Here is a 20,173-nt window from a genome sequence, read left to right as displayed (position 1 = left end):
ACCTAACCTAAACTCACTGTCCCTCAAATCCCTGCAGAGTTCTGTCCCTACAATACAGAGCAGTATCAAGTAGATTACTAGCCAGCAAAGTTACTATCAACTGTCCCTCAAATCACTAACAGCTCTCTCCCTACACTAGCTCTTCCAAGCACACACAGGCAGAATGAAAAAACGCTGCAGGGCTTCAGTTTATATATGGAAGGGGAGTGGTCCAGGGGGTGTGGGGTGGTCCAGGAGGGAGAGCTTCCTGATTGGCTGCCATGTATCTGCTGGTCTGGGGTGAGAGGGCAAAAATAAGCGCCAGCTAAGGCGAACCCAAATTGGCGAACGTCGCGCGACGTTCGCGAACATTCGGCGGACGCGAACACCCGCTGGCGAACAGTCCGCGACATCCCTAGTGTACATGTTGAAATGTCCGTGTGGGCTGGCATATATTGGTGAAACCATACAACCGATCCGTGATAGGATCAGTCAGCATAAATCTACTATTCGTAAAGAGATGTTGAAATTGCCAGTTCCATTTCATTTTCATTGTGCGCGGCATACGGCAGCAGCACTGAGATTTTTGGTGATAGAGTCTGTTGCCCCCCCACGTCGGGGGGGAAACAGACTCTTATTACTCCAAAGAAGGGAGAAATTTTGGATACATGCATTACAGACACTGCATCCCAGAGGTCTCAATAGGGAATACGATTTGTATGCTTTTATGTGAATATGAATTTTGTGAATATGGGGTGGGCAAAGGGACTTTGTATGGTAACACACATAGTGCTGAATTTGTATTACTGTTTGTACTGGTTAACCTTATTAAGTGTAGCAAGGGTTAAACATTGAGAAATCTTGTGAGACATTGACTCACCTGTTGAGTGTGTTAATTAGTTACCTTTAAAAAGGAAATGATGACATGATGTTATGTGATGCTTGACAAAGAAGCGGGAGCTTCGAAACGTTGCAGCAATTTTTGCACATAAAGGACTTTTTTTACTTGCAATTGGAGACTGGACTTTTTTGTTTTGATATATATATATATATATATATATATATATATATATATATATATATATATATATATATATATATATACCATTTAATGTTGTTTGTGTGATTTAATTAAGACAAGGGGGAATGTCTTCCAAATAATATCAGATTTCAGGTTGCTGAGTAAATAGGACTTTTATAGTATAATGAATGAGCCCCACATCTATAGTTTAATTATGCCAAGAATTTCTTCCACTGCCTCTGATGATACAGTCACCTTTGAAAGAACTTTATTCTTTCTTGTTGTGGTTTATTGCATTTATTGCATTTGCGTTCAGGGCTTTTTTTGACGAATTATGCTGCATTTTCTTGCACTTGATGCGCGCTAAAAAGCAGGGTCAGACTGGGGGGCCCTAGACACTACTGTCTAGGGCCCCTTCTGCCCCCCGCCCCCTACTGTGACGCGCCGAGTGCGCGCACACAAAGGCGCCGCTCAGCGCACCAGCGTGAAGGCGCCTGGGTGCCTGGTGCATGCGCAGAAGGCGCTGCGCTGACGGCGCTGAGGGAGGAAAACTTTTTTACAGAGATCTGGAGAGGTGTCTGGCCCGGCGGGGGCCCATTAAGGGTCGGGGCCCACCGGGTATTTTCCCGGTGTCCCGCCGGGCCAGTCCGACACTGCTCAAAAGAGTTGCATTCCACCTGCATTTGACACTTACATGAGCCTTAAAGTGGACCTGTCACCCAGACACTAAAATCTGTATAATAAAAGTCCTTTTCAAATTAAAAATGAAACCCAATTTCTATTTTTTATTAAAGCATTCATATCTGTTGTAAGCTCATTTAAACATCTCAGCTGTCAATCAAATATTGTCTGCCCCTCCTCTATGTCTAAGGCATAGAGGCGGGCAGACACTTTCACTTTCCATTCAGCACTTCCTAGATATCACTGCTCTCCCCACATTCCCCCTGTCTCTTTACCATATAATTATGTAACCAGGACATGGGGATGGACATCAGGTCCCCCATTCTGGTGCACAAACAAGATTCTGAGATGATACAAGGCTTGTCTTAATAACAGTGTCCACAAAATGGCTCCTGCCTGCTTGTTATAATTATGAATTCCCAGACTGAACGAAACAAGATTCAAATAATTTATATAGTGTAATTAAAGTTCATTTTGCTTGACTAATGTGATAAAATAGGATTTTCAATAATTTTTTAAGGTGGCGGGTCCCCTTTAATGAGTATAGGCCAATGGTGGAATACATGAAGGATTAACCACAGAAACAAACAGCCAGTGTGTTAGGGCCCTAACTGACCTTCAGGCAGGGCCCACGTCCCACCATTGCTCCAGGTCAGCCCTGCAGTTTTGGTACCACTGATCTAAACAAACAAAAACCCTCCTGAAACTACATAAAAAGTATTTACATGATTAAATGGACTTTCTTTAAGGGAAAACAGTGGATACTTTTAGTTTGGCCCAATAACAAATATTCCTTGTGAATAACATCGGATTCTTAAGGTGCAAGTACTGTTGACATGACTCACTGTAACTTGAAAATAAATCATGCACCTTCTGTTGTAATCTATAAGGATAGCAGGGTTGCCACTAGTGACGAGATAATTTTCAGCCGAGTTTCGCTGTGAAAATGACGCATAAAAAAAAACATTGGTGCACCGCCTTCTGTGTCAAAAATTTTTTGTCACCCATAGACCATTAAAATTTGGTGAATTTTCAAAGTTTTGCAAATTTTTGGCATTGTGAAAAAGGTCAGATTTGCCCATCACTAGCCAAGTTTTTGTTTGCCCAACTCCAGGTAGGGGGCAGGATGGGTCATGTCGAAGGGCGGTCCCGGTGATGTCGGAGGCAAGGCGGGTGATGTCAGGGGGGGGCTGATGACATCATGGGCGGGGCTGCTGATGTGGCGATTAGCAATTGGCTGATCGCAATGCCATTAACTTTAATGTCTTATTGGATTTCCTAATTTGGAAAACCAGACAGGCGGCAACCCTAAGTAGAAGTCACCTCGGAGTGCCATGACTTATAACATCCTTATATTTTACAATAGATCAGTGATCCCCAACCAGTGGCTCGTGAGCAACATGTCACTCTCCAACCCCTTGGATGTTGCTCTCGGTGGTCAAAAAGCAGGTGCTTATTTTTGAATTACTGGCTTGAAGGCAAGTTTTGGTTGTATAAAACCATGTGTAGGCTGCCAGTTCACATAGGGGCTACACAATAGCCAATCAAAGCCCTTATTTGGCACCCCAGGGACTTTTTTCATGCTTGTGTTGCTCCCCAATTCTTTTAACATTTGAATGTGGCTCACAGGAAAAAAGGTTGTGGATCCCTGCAATAGAGGGTACTTTGTTTACTACTTATCAGAATACAAGATTTCAATGAAAAAAGACAGTATGTGTGAGCAGGGCCCTCGGATTCCATTCTATGATTACAAGGCACATGTTTTTATAAATGATATAAATGTGAAGCACTAACTCACTTGCTGGCACTTGATGACAATGATGATGAAAACGCTACTTTCTTCTATTAGTTTCCATCCCCCACTCCATGCTATAGGGTGTAAGTCACAGAGTGTTAGTGTATGAGTCAGAATGAGAACAAGCGCTATGCAGATTCATCCAATTCCTGATATGAGGTGCTTATGAGTTTTTAACAGATCCCTTTAAAGGAACAGTAACACCAATAAATGAAAGTGTTTTAAAGTAATGAAAATATAATGTACTCTTGCCCTGCACTGGTAAAACTGATGTGTTAGCTTCAGAAACACTACTATAGTTCATATAAACAAGCTGCTGTGTAGCAATGGCAGAAACTGAAAAAAGGCTATATGGCACAGGTTAAATAGCGGATAACAGATAACATCATTGTGTTCTACAGAGCTTATCTGCTGTGTAACCTGAGCTTTTTCTCCTTTGAATGGCTGCCCTCATTGCTACACAGCAGCTTATTTATATAAACAAAAGTAATGTTTTTAAAGCCAACACACCAGTTTTATACTAGTGCAGGGCAACACTGCATTATATTTTATTACTTTAAAACACTTTCATTTTTTGGTGTTACTGTTCCTTTAAGTAGACACATTGAATATCCATTTAATAAAAGTGCTGGAGAGGTGATTCACAGGGGAACACTTCTAATTTTACAGTGAAATTACATGAAGTTATATAGGTTTTTAACTGGCCACCCAGGAAGTGGAGCATCACATCGCATGAAAAGCCCATGGTAGGCCCTGTTCTGGGTCATCTGTCTCATAATCCTAAAACTACAGCACATAGGTGTAGGGGCCTATAGGATTGCTATACCCTATAGAGTTAAATCCCTACCCTTTTTCTTATATCTTTTGTTATTGGGTATATGCCCCTGTAACTTGTCATTTAGTACACCACTAGTTATTGGTCAAAGGTGTAATACCACTTCCTGCCACACTGCTATATAGTGTTGTGTAGGGAGTGGCCGCTTCCTCTTTGGCTCCTGGTGTCCTTCCAGCTAGGTGTTTCCCATTGAGCCTGGGATCACCAATGCCCCAACAAAACCATTCGCCCCAAAGGGACCTGTACCTTTGGTGATTAAGTCAGGGACCAGGAAACCTGTGAACAAAGTTAGATCTCATTAGGGCAAATCTTTAATAGACTCTCTAGGAGAGTGAGATAGTCAGCTTTATATAGCACGAGCAGCTGTGTGCTCCATTAAGGATAGTAGCAGGGAGTAGCTTCACAAATGCTTCTTTGTTTGCCTTTAGTGCAGGGACTCAGTGGATAGGGTGTTAGGCTTTAGACTTTGTCTCCCTAACTATTCCACTGGTGATCTGCGTGAGTAAACCTGTGGTCACTTGCATTTTGCATTGTACAATAAACCATCCACTTTATTTCCTGGTATCCAATTCCTAAATTTTATATACAGTAGCTGTGTATTGTAGTTCTACTACACCTTAAAGGGAAAGCTTCCACTTGGCGAAGGCCCTGACCCTGTTGTGTAAGTTGCAGTGTGGATTCGGCCGAATTTTGGATTCAGCAATTTTGGATTTGGCCGGACCCCTGAATCATTCATGAAAGATTCAGCCGATTACCGAACCAAATCCGGATTTGGTTCGGCCAGACCGAAGGATTTGGCCAGATCTGAATCCTGCTGAAAAAGGCTGAATCCTGGCCGAATCCAGAACCGAATCCTGGATTCAGTGCATTCCTAGTTATAGAATGGATAATTCTAAACAGATTGGTCTTCATTTTTTCTTTTCTTTTTTTTATTACAGTTTTTGAATCATTTGCCTTCTTCTTCTGATTCTTTCCAGCTTTCATATGGGGGTCACTGACTCCATCTAAAAAACAAATGCTCTGTACGGCTGTAAATGTATCGTTACTGCTACTTTTTATTACTCATCTTTCTATTCAGGCCTCTCCTATTCATATTCCAGTCTCTTATTCAAATCAATGCATGGTTGCTGGGGGAATTTGGACCCAAAACTGTCCCTGTTTGCCCTGTTTAGTCTGACATTGCACAAAGCAGTTTTAGGCAAATAGGCAGTAGCAGAAGGAACAATATTGTGCCCCAATCCTGTGTATCTCTGTAAGGACAGTGTCAGAAAAGCAACAGCCATGATAAATGATGACAGCCGCAGTTCTCTCACTAATTTTACTAATTATACAATTATTCTGCACTTCAGGTTACAAAATGTATGGGCTGCTTAAAGGTATTTGCCAAGAAATGAATTTTATGCAAATCATCTCTGAGATCTGGCATAACCCTATACTTATCCCTATACTTATTATTATTATTTATTATCTTCTTCCAGTAAATAATTCTTGAATGGCAAGTTATTTTGCCACTGGGGAAAGGTTCTAGTAAGGTTAGAGGGAGCAGCAGAATACATGCCTAGTTTGAGTAAGACATAATTAGCAGAATGCATTTTCCGACTATTGTATCACAGTCAGTATGTGCAATCACAGGGGTTGGAATAACACACAGAAAATGTAGGTTGTGCTGAGAGTGCACCTTTTTCCGCTTATTAAGGAAGCAAAGTCAATTATTTGATACAGGTACATGTTATTACACTCATAGTCTCTTTTCTGGCTCTGACTCATTTAAAAGGATGAAACGTTTTTAATTTGAATTAAAAGTTAACTTTTAGGTTAATCCTAAGCACCATTTAAACTGTTCTTCATTTTTTTATAATATTTGAATTACTTGCCTTCTTTTCAAATGGGGGGGGGGTCATTGACTTCCAAATAAAAAATAAATGCTTTGTAATTTATAGTTATTGTTATGTTTTATTACTCATCTTTCTATTCATGCCTTATTTATATTCCAGACTCCTATTCAAATCAGTGTATGGTTGCTAGGGGATTTGGACCCTAGCAACGAGATTGCTGAAATTGCAAACCAGAGAGCCGCTGGATAAAAAGCTAAATGACCAAGTAATTAAATGAAAAGTAACTGCAAATTGTCTCAGAATATCACTCTCTACATCAGTGATCCCCAACCAGTAGCTCGTGAGTAACATGTTGCTCTCCAACCCCTTGGATGTTGCTCCCAGTGGCCTCAAAGCAGGTGCTTATTTTTGAATTGCAGGCAGCAGACTTTCAGCTTTAAGGGCTCTTACACACGGCCGTTCTGACCTGCGCTCCCCTGCGTTCCGTTTTTTGGCGTTCAGCCGCAGGGGAGCGCAGGAATAGACGCAAGTCATTATTTGAAATGGGGCTGTACTCACTCAGGCGCGTGTAGGCGCCGAACGCAGGTTCAGACGCAACATGCTGCATTTTTCCTGCGTTCGGCGCCTACACGCGCCTGAGTGAGTACAGCCCCATTTCAAATAATGACTTGCGTCTATTCCTGCGCTCCCCTGCGGCTGAACGCCAAAAAACGGAATGCAGGGGAGCGCAGGTCGGAACGGCCGTGTGTAAGAGCCCTAATTCAGTGGGTTGAACAAAAAGATTGCATAAAAATGTGAGGAACTAAAGCCTATTTTTAAAACAATCACTTCATTTCAGGGGCTCAAAAATAATTGGACAATTGACTCAAAGGCTATTTCATGGGCAGGTGTGGGCAATTCCTTAGTTATGTCATTATCAATGAAGCAGATAAAACCCTGGAGTTGATTTGAGGGGGGGGGGGCTTGTATGTGGAAGATTTTGCTGTGATCAGACAACATGTGGTCAATGGAGCTCTCCATGCAGGTGAAACAAGCCATCCTTAGGGCTCTTACTGTCGAGCGGTTGAAGCTGCGCTCCCCTGCGTTCCGTTTTTCTGCATTCAGCCGCAGGGGAGCGCAGGAATAGACGCATTTAGCTTTTTTCAATGGGGCTGTACTCACACAGGTGCGTGTAGGCGCCGAACGCAGGTTGAGACGCAACATGCTGCATTTTTCCTGCGTTCGGTGCCTACACGCGCCTGTGTGAGTACAGCCCCATTGGAAAAATCTAAATGCTTCTATTCCTGCGCTCCCCTGCGGCTTAATGCAGAAAAACGGAACGCAGGGGAGCGCAGCTTCAACTGCTCATTAGTAAGAGCCCTTAAACTGCAAAAACAGAAAGAACCCCATCTGAGAAATTTCTACAATATTAGGAGAGGCAAAATCGACAGTTTGGTACATCCTGAGCAGGCCCGGACTGGCAATCTGTGGGTTCTGGCAAATACCAGAGGGGCTGCTATAAGGTCCCATAGAAAGTCACTATTTAGTGGGCTGGTGGGGGCTTATTGGGCCTCTGTGTACCTGAAATGCCAGGGCCTATTTTAATTCTCAGTCTAGACCTGATCGAAAGAAAGAGAGAAAGAGAGAGAGAAAGAAAGAGAGAAAGAAAGAGAGAAAGAAAGCAAGCACTGGTGAACTCAGCAATGCAAAAAGACCTGGACATCCACAAAAGACAACATTGGTGGATGATCACAGAATCATTTCCATGGGGAAGAGAAACCCCTTCACAGCAGCCAAACTAGTGAAAAACATCTAAAAGCCAACACAGTTCTGGAAAAACATTCTTTGGACAGATGAAACCAAGGATCAACCTCTACCAGAATGATGGCAAGAAAAAAGTATGGAGAAGGGGTGGAACAGCTGATGATCCAAAGCATAGCACAGTTGTGTATAAAACATTTGGGAGGCAGTGTGATGGCTTGGGCTGCATGGCTGCCAGTGGCACTGGGACACTAGTGTTTATCCATCATGTGACACAGGACAGAAGCACAAGAATGAATTCTGAGACACTGTCTGCTCAAATCCAGCTAAATGCAGTCACATTGATTGGGAGGCGTTTCATAATGACCCAAAACGTACAGCCAAAGCAACCCAGGAGTTTATTAAAGCAAAGAAGTGGAATATTTTTGAATGGCCAAGTCAGTCACATGATCTGATCCCAATTGAGCTGCATTTCACTTGTTGAAGACTAAACTTGGGACAGAAAGTCCCACAAACAAACAGCAACTGAAAGCCGCTGCAGTAAAGGTCTGGCAGAGCATTAAAAAGGAGGAAACCCAGAATCTGGTGATGTCCATGAGTTCAAAACTTCAGGCTGTCATTGCCAGCAAAGGGGTTTATAACCAAGTATTAGAAATGAACATTTTATTTTCAATTTTTTAATTTGTCCAATTACTTTTAAAGCCCCTGAAATGAAGTGATTGTGTTAAAAAAAAGGCTTTAGTGCCTCACATTTTTATGCAATCTTTTTGTTCAACCCACTGAATTAAAGCTGAAAGTCTGCAGTTCAACTGCATCTGAGCTGTTTCATTTCAAATTCATTGTGGTAATGTACAGAACCAAAATTAGAAAAGAAAGTTGTCTCTGTCCAAAGCTTTATGGACCTAACTGTGTATATATATATATATATATATATATATATATATATATATATATAATATATATATATATATATATATATATATATATATATATATAAATGTCCAACACGTGTAGTGCACTATGGATCGACTTATGGGAAATGGTGCGTAGACCCATGAATGGAGAGTCAATCCACTCTTCTCATATATACAAAAATCTTCCAACAGGGTCGCACTCTCTTATGTTAAAACTTAGCATTTATTTCAAATGCAGTAAAAACATATATACAGTTCATGTGTGATCATGCATACAGCTTGTGTGCAGTATAGCAGACTTATCTGTACAGAGTATAATAGCAGCGACATTTCAGAAACATCCCGTCCCCTTTCTCAAGCCTTTCTCTGTCTCAGCCTGCAATTAAACGTCCATTTTCCAACTCAAGTGTGAGTGTAGAGGCGGAAGTGACGTGACCAGTCACCGTGGTTACGCGTCTCTAATAGAGACACACAAACACAGAAGCGGCCACGTACACCCAAGTAAAGATTTATTTTTTGTGTTAATGGTTGATCTATGTTGGGAAAACCTATTCCTAACCCTTTGTGTGGTTTCCCCAACATAGATCAAACCACATGGACATACCAGCATATACACCACAAAACTCGTTTCACATGTATGGTAACCCCGTATTTTGTATGTTCTCTTATTCATTGTATCACTGGAAAGTCACCAGAGTGAGTATCAAGGCCAAGCATCAGGCCATACAGAATTAAAGTTTGTACACAGACAATGGTCATAAAAACAACCAGACAATGAGATAGCTAATGGCAATAATAAAAAGATCTTCCAAAATATATTCACATAACTCACCAAAGTTACTTTTATTTAAGTAAACATGGAAGTAGCCTGAAAAAAAGATCTTCAGCAGGTTTTGCTTTCGGGGAATCAGGAGAGAATGTGATTGGATGGAGGCCAGAATAACAGATGCAAAGGAGAGGAATCCATTGACTCATGACTTAGATTGTTTTGGAAAAAAAGTCCAGGGAATTAACCCAGTGGTCCTTGTTTTCCACTGATTTGTTTTTCCATGAAGTTCAGGTGATAGGCAAAGGATAAGTTCAAATTGATGCCTTACAATTTACAAAAAACCCAGCCCCAAAACATTGAAATAGACTGCTCTCATGGTCTGATACTAGGCAGGAGGAAATATCATGCAGACGGAGAACTAGTTAATAATAACATACAGTAGGCGTAGAAGGTCATTTCTTAAGAAGGGCAGTGTGCCATTTTGGGGAATCTATAAAGATTATCTTGCAGGGCAAGGCAAACAGTGCAAAAACATGGATTGCACCCTCACGCTGATTTGCATGTAGTAAATGACTGCTAGGGTGGCTCTAGTACAAAAGGATGAGACATATCTGGGAGAGTAAGAACAGGAGAAAGAATAAAAGCCTGTATTATTGTATTATCCACAGACAGAGACTCAGTAAAAGGTTAGTTGCTGCCCCTGGTAAAATTTCCACCTTAAGCAATGTTCTAACTTTGCCTTATGTCAAAAATGGCCCTGGGGCCAGTCCAGTATTGCTGCAACCAGGGCAGCTTCTGTTGTAAACCTGTAAGAGATGTGTTTAAAATGACTAAGATTTTGTGTATAGTTTATCAGCAGACTGGTGAATAGAAAACTCCAGGGAAAACATATACAGCATTGCAGCAAGTAAGACTGTGTATTTGTCTACTGGCTCAGGAAAAGCCAGATAAATGGTTCCCTGAGTGAATGGAGGAGAGCAGGGTGGGCTTCCATTCCATACTCCACTTAGGGTTTTGCAGCTGCCCAGCTAGAGGTAGCTATCTGATTAGGCTGCAGGTGAGCTGCAGATAAACAGAGATGTGGAACTACACCTCAGTGCCCCCTGGAGACCTCCTTGAACTGTAGGAGGGTGAGTGGCCGTGGACTAGTGATGTGCGGGTCAGGTTTTTCTTGACCTGCATCCGACCCACACCCGAGCCTGCCTGCACCCGCCTCCTCTCCTCTATTTATAGGCCCGCTGATGACATCACAAAAGGGGCGGGCGAGCACCCACCTATAAATACAGAAGCTGGAAGCCAGTAGTGTAAGGTTGCGGGCAGGCAAAGCAGGCAGAAGAGTTAGCGACCAGCAAAGGAAGTGCTGAAGTCGGCCTGAACCCGCCTGACCCGAGGGTGTCGGACCCACCATACATCATTACCGTGGACATCTCCGTGTGCTAAAAAGAGGAATGTGTGAGTTGTCGGGCTGAGCGCTGAGCTGAAGTGTTGGAGAGAGCTCCAAGTAACTGGAGAGAGAAACAGAGAACTCCTCCTAACAGACTGTGTGTTAAGTGAGAGTCTAAAAGAGGATTTTGGGACTTGTGACGTCCAAGGCTGTAAGTGCTGGAAATTTGTGTTACTGTGTACACCAATGTGGGTGTTGAATTGGGACTGCTAATCCTGTAAATTGTGAATTGTATTTCTAATAATGCAATTATTGTTACTTATTATTGCAGTGACCCCTTATTTCTTACTTCTAATGTATTGTTTTGCTAAACAGTGCTTTGCCCTCAAGGAGCACTATATAAATAAAAATATAAATACATGCATACATATAACTAGAAAAGGAAATAATGCACTAATAAAAGAAACGTGTTTTGATTTAAGCTTAAAGATGGCTTGTGATGACTGAAGGAGCAGCAAAAGGAAAGTGCAAATCCTAGAGCAATTCTCTGTGAGCAAGAGGAAAAACAAGGCCAGTAAAGCTTCCTGTAGGCCTGGAATGCCTGGAACTTGGGAATGTTTTCCCTTGACAGTCTGAGAATTGGGAAATCAAAATTGTCCCAGTCTGAACACTAACACTGCAGTACAAACATAATTCTGCATTTATTCTAATCCATCAAGCCTTCTCTAATGTACCAAGCCTTCTCTTATGCACCAAATCTTCGTTAATGTACCAAGCCTTCTGTAATGTATCAAACCTTCTTTAATAAACCAAACCTTCTCTAATGTACCAAGCCTTCTCTTATGCACCAAATCTTCTCTAATGTACAAAGTCTTGTCTAATGTACCAAGCCTTCTCTTATACTACCTGTATGCCGATGACATTCGGTTATATTAAGACACCCCTCACTAACCGCTGAAGTTCAAACCCTGATAGACTGCTTAGTTGCTATATCTTCCTGGATTAACCAACGGCACCTTCAACTCAATTTAGAAAAGACTGAGCTCATGGTCTTTCCACCCAAGCCGAGCCCTTCTCTTCCTTTCATCATTACTATTGATGGCATGACCATTATCCTGTTTAACTCAGCACGCTGCTTGTGGGTCATCTTTGAACAGTCCCTCTCCTTCACTAATCATATTAATAATACTGCCAAAACCGGTCATTTATTCCTCTGCAATTTAGTCAAGATAGGTCTGTTTCTTTCACAAACAACAGCCAAAACACTAATGCATGCCCTTACCTTACCATTTAGACTATTGCAATCTCCTCCTAACTGGTCTTCCTGACTCCCATCTCTCTCCTCTCCAATCAATCTTAAACTCTGCTACCAGGATCCTTCTGCTCTCTCCTAAAAGGGAACCCCAACTAAAATCCTTAGCATAGATGCCTGTTAAGCAAAGGATAGCATATAAACCCTTCTACTAACATTCAAAGCCCTTCACTCCTCTGCTCCTCACTACATTTCTTCTCTTGTCTCGCTATATGTTCCTCGTCGTCTTCTCCATTTCTCTCGGAGCCACCTACTCTTCACACTATCCACATCCACTGCCACCTCTTGTCTCAACCCATTCTATCTTGCTGCTCCTTACCACTGGAATGCCATCCCTGAATTTCTCTATAAGGAATCCTCTCTCAATCTCTTTAAGGAAAAACTAAGGGGCAAATTCACTAAGCGCCGAAGCGCCGAACGCTAGCGTTAATTCGCTAGCGTTTGGCATTTTCGTTACTGCGCAAATTCACTAACGAACGCTGGCGTAGTTTCGCTAGTGTTACTTCGCACCCTTACGCCTGGCGAAGTTTCGCTAGCAACGTAACTACGCAAATTCACTAACGCGCGCAGTGTACTGAACGCTACCTTTTACGCTAGACTTCCTTCGCCACCTCAGACCAGCGAAGCGAAGCGCAATAGAGTAGATAGCGATTGCTTCAAAAAAAAGTCAAAAAAAATTTCTAAGTCCCAAAAAACGCTGGCGTGTTTTCTACATGGGTGATAGGCTGAAAAAGATCGAAAACATTTTTGGGGCTCCCCTCCTTCCCCCCTACATTTCCTGACTCATGGCAACTTACCTAGACAGTGGGCACATGTGTAGGGCAAAATAAAATTTTTATTTGATGTTTTGAAGGTTTTCTAGCCATTTGTAGTGCTGATACGTATTCCTCCATTGAAATTTGAATTTGGCGCCGTATGCAAATTAGCCTTCGCTAGCGTAACTTCGCTTCACTTAGCGAATCAACGCTAGCGCAACTTCGCAATCTTACGCTACCCCTGTGCGCAACTTCAGATTTTAGTGAATTTGCGGAGCGCTGGCGAAACTACGCCTGGCGAAGTGTGGCGAAGTGCGGCGAAGCGCGGCGAAGTTGCACCTGGCGCAACTACGAATGTTAGTGAATTTGCCCCTAAGAGTCTACATTTTGGACCACTAGAACATTAGCCTAGTCCTATGCCTACTGGACTATGACTTAACTTGTGCACTTTTTCATTTCTAATTTGTGCCTGTATGACATCCACCCACCCATTTAGACTGTAAGCTCTATGGGGCAGGGACGTCCTTCCCAATATGTCTCTAACCACATAGCACCTAAGATGTTTGTCCTGATATGATTTTTGCGTATATTTATGTGATTTGTCTTTCCCGTGTATACTTTTATATATATTGTACTTTTATGCACTGTACAGCACTGCAGCTCCTTAACATCACTTTATAGATAAAGTTATACATACATACATACACAAAGCCTTCTCTAATGCACCAAGCCTTTTTCCGGTGAGAAACAAATTCAGTGGTCCAACTTCTTGGAAGAAAACAAGGAAGTCTGCAACTATAGCTACAAATAGCACGGATTTAAGAAGTCATAGCAAGAGGGCGCCGGAGTCTAAGGAGTGGCTGCTACTTGCATGGTTACAGGAATCACATCTACTAACATCTAGTAATGGCATGTAAGTAATGTAAGTGCCAGCAAAGCAAATAGATGAGTCAGTTCATCACAATAAGTTTGATAACACCATTTATTTTTTGAGTGTAAGTACTCAGACCAGCTCAGCACTTGCGTTGAGCACTAACACCCATGTGTTATGATAAATTGGCCCCTAAATGTGCAGAGTGAGTAGTGGGTCCAAGCCAGTTACTAAAATATGTTAACAATATGAACATGTTGTGTGTGCGCATGAGAACCACATGGCTAAAGGTGGTCATATTCAACCAATCGACCCAGAACAAGAATTTACGAGGGGCCATACAAGGGGGCCACTTTTGTATTGACTGGCAAGTGACCAATCATTGCTTGCTTGGAGTAGAGATTAACTGATGTGGAATCTCATGTTAGAGATTGTGGTTTCAATCCATCTTTCGGACCTCAATCACTTAATCTCCTGGGGTCCCAGCATGCTTAGTGTGCCTATAATGACTGCATTGATTGCTGTAAAGTGTCCCATTGGAGGAAAGTGCTATATAAATAATTGTTCTTCCTTTATCTAACTGCAGTTAGCCAGTAAACAATGGTTGCTCTGGGTTATTAGACCAGGGCAAATGTTTACTTTTATCTCCAAAGTACTTCTCCCCCCACCCCCACAGAAACAGTTGTGTCACTACAGACAGACAGATTTTTATACAAGCAACATTCAGATGAGAAACATGAGGATCAGTTCCCCAGAATGCTATTATACACTATTATGTACATTGAGGAATTTCTTGAAACCGTGGCTTTTGCACAACCGAGGAATTCATTAGAGCAGCACATACCTAGTGAGTCACATTCAGCTCCTCATGTCTATCATTGGGCCATAAACAAATGAGAAATCAAATGGGAGAGCTGCTCTGTTTCTCTCCTACCAGTAAACCCCCGATTCTCTAAAGAATCGTTAATGAAAGAATGGTAACAACAGTGAGGCAGCAAAATGCGATGGGTGCTGATTCACTCGGCATCCCCAGGCAGCAACTGGCGACGCTAATTTGTGGGGATGTAGAGTGAATCTGTGCCTATTGCTTGTTATTACCTATCTGCTATTAGAATTCTTAAATTTTGAGTTTATTGGTAGTAAAGTGTTACTGAAAAATTTCTTTATAAACAACATTTTTTGTGAAAATGTTCTCCTGTCCTTGAATGAGTTCTCCCTGGTGAGCTGTACTTAAAATCTTGACTTTAACATCAGATGAACGCTGCACTCTTGAAAATGCAACATAAAGTTGACCATGACCAAACACAGGCTCAGATAGGTAAATGCCGACTTTATCCAATGTTTGTCCTTGTGATTTGTTGATTGTCATGGCAAATGCAGCCTTAATGGGGAATTGTCGTCGTTTAAGTTTAAAAGGTAATTCCTGGTCAGAACTGGTAAGGTCAATTCTGGGAATCAAAACAGTATCACCGCTATGGGATCCTGTAAGCACTTCTGCCTTGATAACATTTTGTCTCATGCTCTTCACAACCAACCGTGTACCGTTACACAAACCTTGCTTAGTGTTAGGGTAGGGGCACACGGCGCGATTTCGCCGCGATTCTGCGCTGGGCGAGTTGTCGCTGCGTTTTTTAAGCCGAAATAGCTTTGCTAACTTTGGCGCTGGCGTCAATGCAAATCGCGGCGAAATCGCTGCGCTAATTCACACGCGGCGATTCTTTTTCTACTGTCGCCCGGAAACGCTCAGCGAGGCAACTTCGGACGACAATAGAAAACGAATCGCCGCGTGTGAATTAGCGCAGCGATTTCGCCGCGATTTGCATTGACGCCAGCGCCAAAGTTAGCAAAGCTATTTCGGCTTAAAAAACGCAGCGACAACTCGCTTAGCGCAGAATCGCGGCGAAATCGCGCCGTGTGCCCCTACCCTTAAGGTTTCTTAACAGCATGACTATTGTTCCTACTTTGAGTATAAGATTGTGTTGTGGTAATCCAGCATTGTTGATAGTGTTTAAATATTCTAATGGGAAGTTAAGTTTCTCACTTTCGTCTTCAGAATCAATACAGTCAGTACTCAGAAAGACACAGCTTTGTCCAGGAAGTAATGCAATCACTTGGTTGTTTATCATGTCAACATCAATATTTTTTGGAGATAATATAGCCCGTTTTGCTAAAAATGGCCACCCACGCAGGTACGCAACCGGTTCCCCTCCTAGAGTGACGCTAGCGCCGCCATTAGACAAACTTGCAAAGGAGTAGCAAGATGGCCGACGCTTATACAGACTTTAGTGGGCGGATGACAAACTCGCAGAGGAGTAGCAAGATGGCCGACGCTTATACAGACTTTAGTGGGCGGATTTGGCAGTGGGCGGATGACAAAGTCGCAGAGGAGTAGCAAGATGGCCGACGCTTATACAGACTTTCGTGCAGGTACGCAACCGGTTCCCCTCCTAGAGTGACGCTAGCGCCGCCATTAGACAAACTTGCAAAGGAGTAGCAAGATGGCCGATGCTTATACAGACTTTAGTGGGCGGATGACAAACTCGCAGAGGAGTAGCAAGATGGCCGACGCTTATACAGACTTTAGTGGGCGGATTTGGCAGTGGGCGGATGACAAAGTCGCAGAGGAGTAGCAAGATGGCCGACGCTTATACAGACTTTCGTGCAGGTACGCAACCGGTTCCCCTAGTGTGACGGTGAGCGCATCTGCCTCCCTAGATCCTAACCTTCCAGCGGTCGCCGCCTGAGTGAGCAGGAAAGAAGAGGCGGCGGGAGGCAGAAGGAGACGGTGAGCGCATCTGCCTCCCTAGATCCTAACCTTCCAGCGCATCTGCCTCCCCGATCCTAACCTGTTCTGATCCTAACCTTCCAGCACATCTGCTAATCGAAGGCCGCATCTATGTCTTTCGGCTGAAGTTGCGCGCGCATCTCATAGATCCTAACCGAAGTTGCGTGCGCATCTGCCTCCCCTCCACTCGGGACATAGATAGGCCTTCGGTTAGTATATAGGATAACAATTTGCATCCTGTACCCTCCTGTTGCACAATGCACCCCACAAACAGACAGATTTCAGGCTGGATAAATGAAAAACTGAGAACCACACAAAAAGAATACGGATGAGATTTATGAAAAAACATGACCACAATTGTCCAGGCCAAGCAATGATTGTAAAGAACTATTTAATTATTGACATATTTATCAAAGCTGATGGAGGCGTCTATCCGCCACAATGTGATTTAGCACTTTGAGCGGTTGAACACATTCATTTGCTATTGGGTTTGTGCTCAGAGAAACCGAAAAGAACACTAATGCCCATACAAGTCATTATATTAACAATTTTGACAGTTTTTGTATATGGATTGAACCATTCCAGCCAGGAAAACAAGTAGTCTTCATCAGAAATATCCGGACTGCCTCTGAGAAAACAGGAAAGGAAAAATCACAGAACGTCTGACACAAATTTCCCTTTTTATACTAAAGGCTTCAATAGAATAACAAGCTTTGAATATTTCTAAGACAGGTTTCTCAATGGGAACAATACTATTATGTTTTTTTTGTTATGTGCAAAGGCAGAAATGAATAGGGAGGATAGGAAAGAAGGAAATACCTTTTCAGAAAAAAAAGTGCTGCACCCTGGTATTGTATGTCTGCTCTCCCTGCTGCTGTTGGGGGCCCACATGTACACAAGCAGGTTCCAGGTGAATGAGATAACCAGTGCAAAGTACTTTATTTAAAAGCATTGTGCAACATTTTCAGATGTAATTCACCATTTTTGTTTACCACTGCACAGTGTTTTCCCTAGGAATTCCAGGAATCAGCCACCATTGCCTGCAAAGTGCCAAAACACAAAAATTTTCAGAGCAGGGAAGGAGTACATTTCCGAAAGCCAGTGCTCAGTGTCAATAATAGCATTAGAGTGCTATTTGCTTGGGCAAGTCAGCAGTGGCTATTGTGGGAAGTCTGGAATTATGGGCACGTCGACATAAAGCAGCATGGCGTGCTTATTGCAGAGACTGTTTCTGTCCTGTTCTGGGTCGACAGTTGAAGAAAAAAGAAAATATTTACAGAAGCTACAAAATTAATTTTTTGTTGTTTTTGTTCTTGCATGTAATTGCTGTCCTATCATTTCTTTAAAGTGATACAGGTATGGGACCTGTTATCCAGAATTATTTGGACCTGGGATTTTCCATATAATGGATTTTTCCATAATTTGGGTCTTCATACCTTAAAGGGGTTGTTCACATTCCAACTCGTTTTCCATTCAGTTGGTTTCAGATAGTTCACCAGAAATAAAGACTTTTTCTAATTTCACCTTCTAAAGCAGCACGGGGGGGGGGGTCACCGACCCTGTAAACTGTTCTAAATTGATACATTTAGTTGATACATTTCTTATCTTTGTCCCTGCTGAGCAGAATCTCTGGGTTGCCACAGGCAGCTGTTAGAATTGATACAATAGTTGCTGATACTCCAGAGATGCTGCTGAGAAATGGATCAACAAAATGTTGCAAAATTGTAACAGTTTAGAGCCTGCTCCTGAATTACTGAGCTGCCAGACTCAAACACCAGAGGCAGGGACATTAAACATTAAAAATGGTAAAACAATAAATAATGTAAAGTAATTGAAAAAAGTATTTCTGGTGAACAATCTAAAAACAATTGAACTGAAAAAAAAGTGTTTGGAAGGTAAATGACAAGTTTAAGTCTACTAGAAAATCATGTGAACATTAAATAAGACCAGTAGGCTGGTTTTGCTTCCAATAAGGATTAATTATATCTTAGTTTGAATCAAGGTACTGGTTTATTATTACAGAGAAAAATGAAATAATTTTTTAAACATTTGGATTATGTGGATAAAATGGAGTTTATGGGAGACGGTCTTCCTATAATTCTGAGCTTCCTAGATAATGGGTTTCCAGATCACGAATCCTGTACCTGTATTCCTTCTCTCCTCCTCCCTGATACTTCTTTTCATGCATCCAGGACCATTTATGAGCTGCACCGATCCTCTCAATTCTCTGACACCTGACAATTGATATATTCCAGGCTTTCACACAATCACTTAAAACTTAACTTGTTGTGCAAACCTGTTAAAAAATAAAGATATATAATTATTAATAGATACAATGCAAGAAAACCAGACCAATATGACCTTGTTGAGTTTTTGCCAGAAAGAATGGGAAAGAAATCAAATACAAAATGATACGGGGAGTTTACCCTGTAATCGTTGAGGGGTCAAGGAGGTATAGGGGTCCCCATGGGACTAGGGTGACAATTATGTTTGGGGAGACTACCTGTACATTTTATTCACATGAGAGCTTATAATTGTAATTGCATATGACAGCCGGTATCTTTTTGGGGAGGCGAAGCCCTTATTATTCTTTTCTGTCAACAAGGATCCCAGTGAGGCACTGAGATGCAGTTTCATTATATGTTTATGAAGAATTTGTCCCACAATTTAGGGAGGCCTAAAATGAAAATCCGCCCATGCTGCTAAGTGGGCTTTCCCCTTCTTACACCCACGTCCAGATTCAGACCCTGGCATTTTAAGTACATACAGGCCCAATAAATAGTGACTGTCTATGGGATCTCTTTAAAAAAATATGCCTTGTTCGAAATACCCATAGTCCCTTTCAACCCACACATAGTAAGATGTAGGAATTGTAACCTTTGCCAATTACAGCTTTGTATTATGTATAGCAGCGGTGTCTAATGACTGGGGAAATCTACCAGCAGAAGTTGATTGGCTGGATGGTATTATGGGTTTGAAGGGGCAGTATCGGAAGGTCGCTGTTGTTTCTTCACTGACCCTGAATGTGCCCTGACTGCCATCAAACATAAAGAGTGACACTTGGCAACGGCTTCACCCAGAGCTATGGGACCAGTAACACCAAGATGAAAATCATTTATTTAACTTTAAATTCTTTATTTTTTTGGGGGGGGGGGAAGGTTTGTGCCTATGCATTTTTGGCGCACATTTGCTAGCAGACACACTGCAGCATTTTATCTGCTTCTTGTACATCCCACTGGGTTCTGTGAAATCTTGAAAAAATTGCAGAATACATTTGTTTAAATAAAAGTATAAGTTTTTTTAAAGAAATCCTGCATTTATATAGCATCAAAGCATAAAAACTGCCAAAGCAATACCCCATAGTGATCATTCAAAAAACACGAGTTTGGGGTCTGGCTGCTCCCTGCACCTCAAACCTTCATAACATGTAAATAAAAGCACAAGAAGGGCACCTGTGTGCCTCTCCCCCTTATGAATATAGTGCTGCTGAACCCAGG

The sequence above is a fragment of the Xenopus laevis genome, chromosome 3L (genome assembly GCF_017654675.1).
Source record: "Xenopus laevis strain J_2021 chromosome 3L, Xenopus_laevis_v10.1, whole genome shotgun sequence".
Taxonomy (NCBI): Eukaryota; Metazoa; Chordata; class Amphibia; order Anura; family Pipidae; genus Xenopus; species Xenopus laevis.
The sequence above is the reverse complement of the archived record's forward strand: the minus strand, read 5'-3'. Positions refer to the sequence as shown.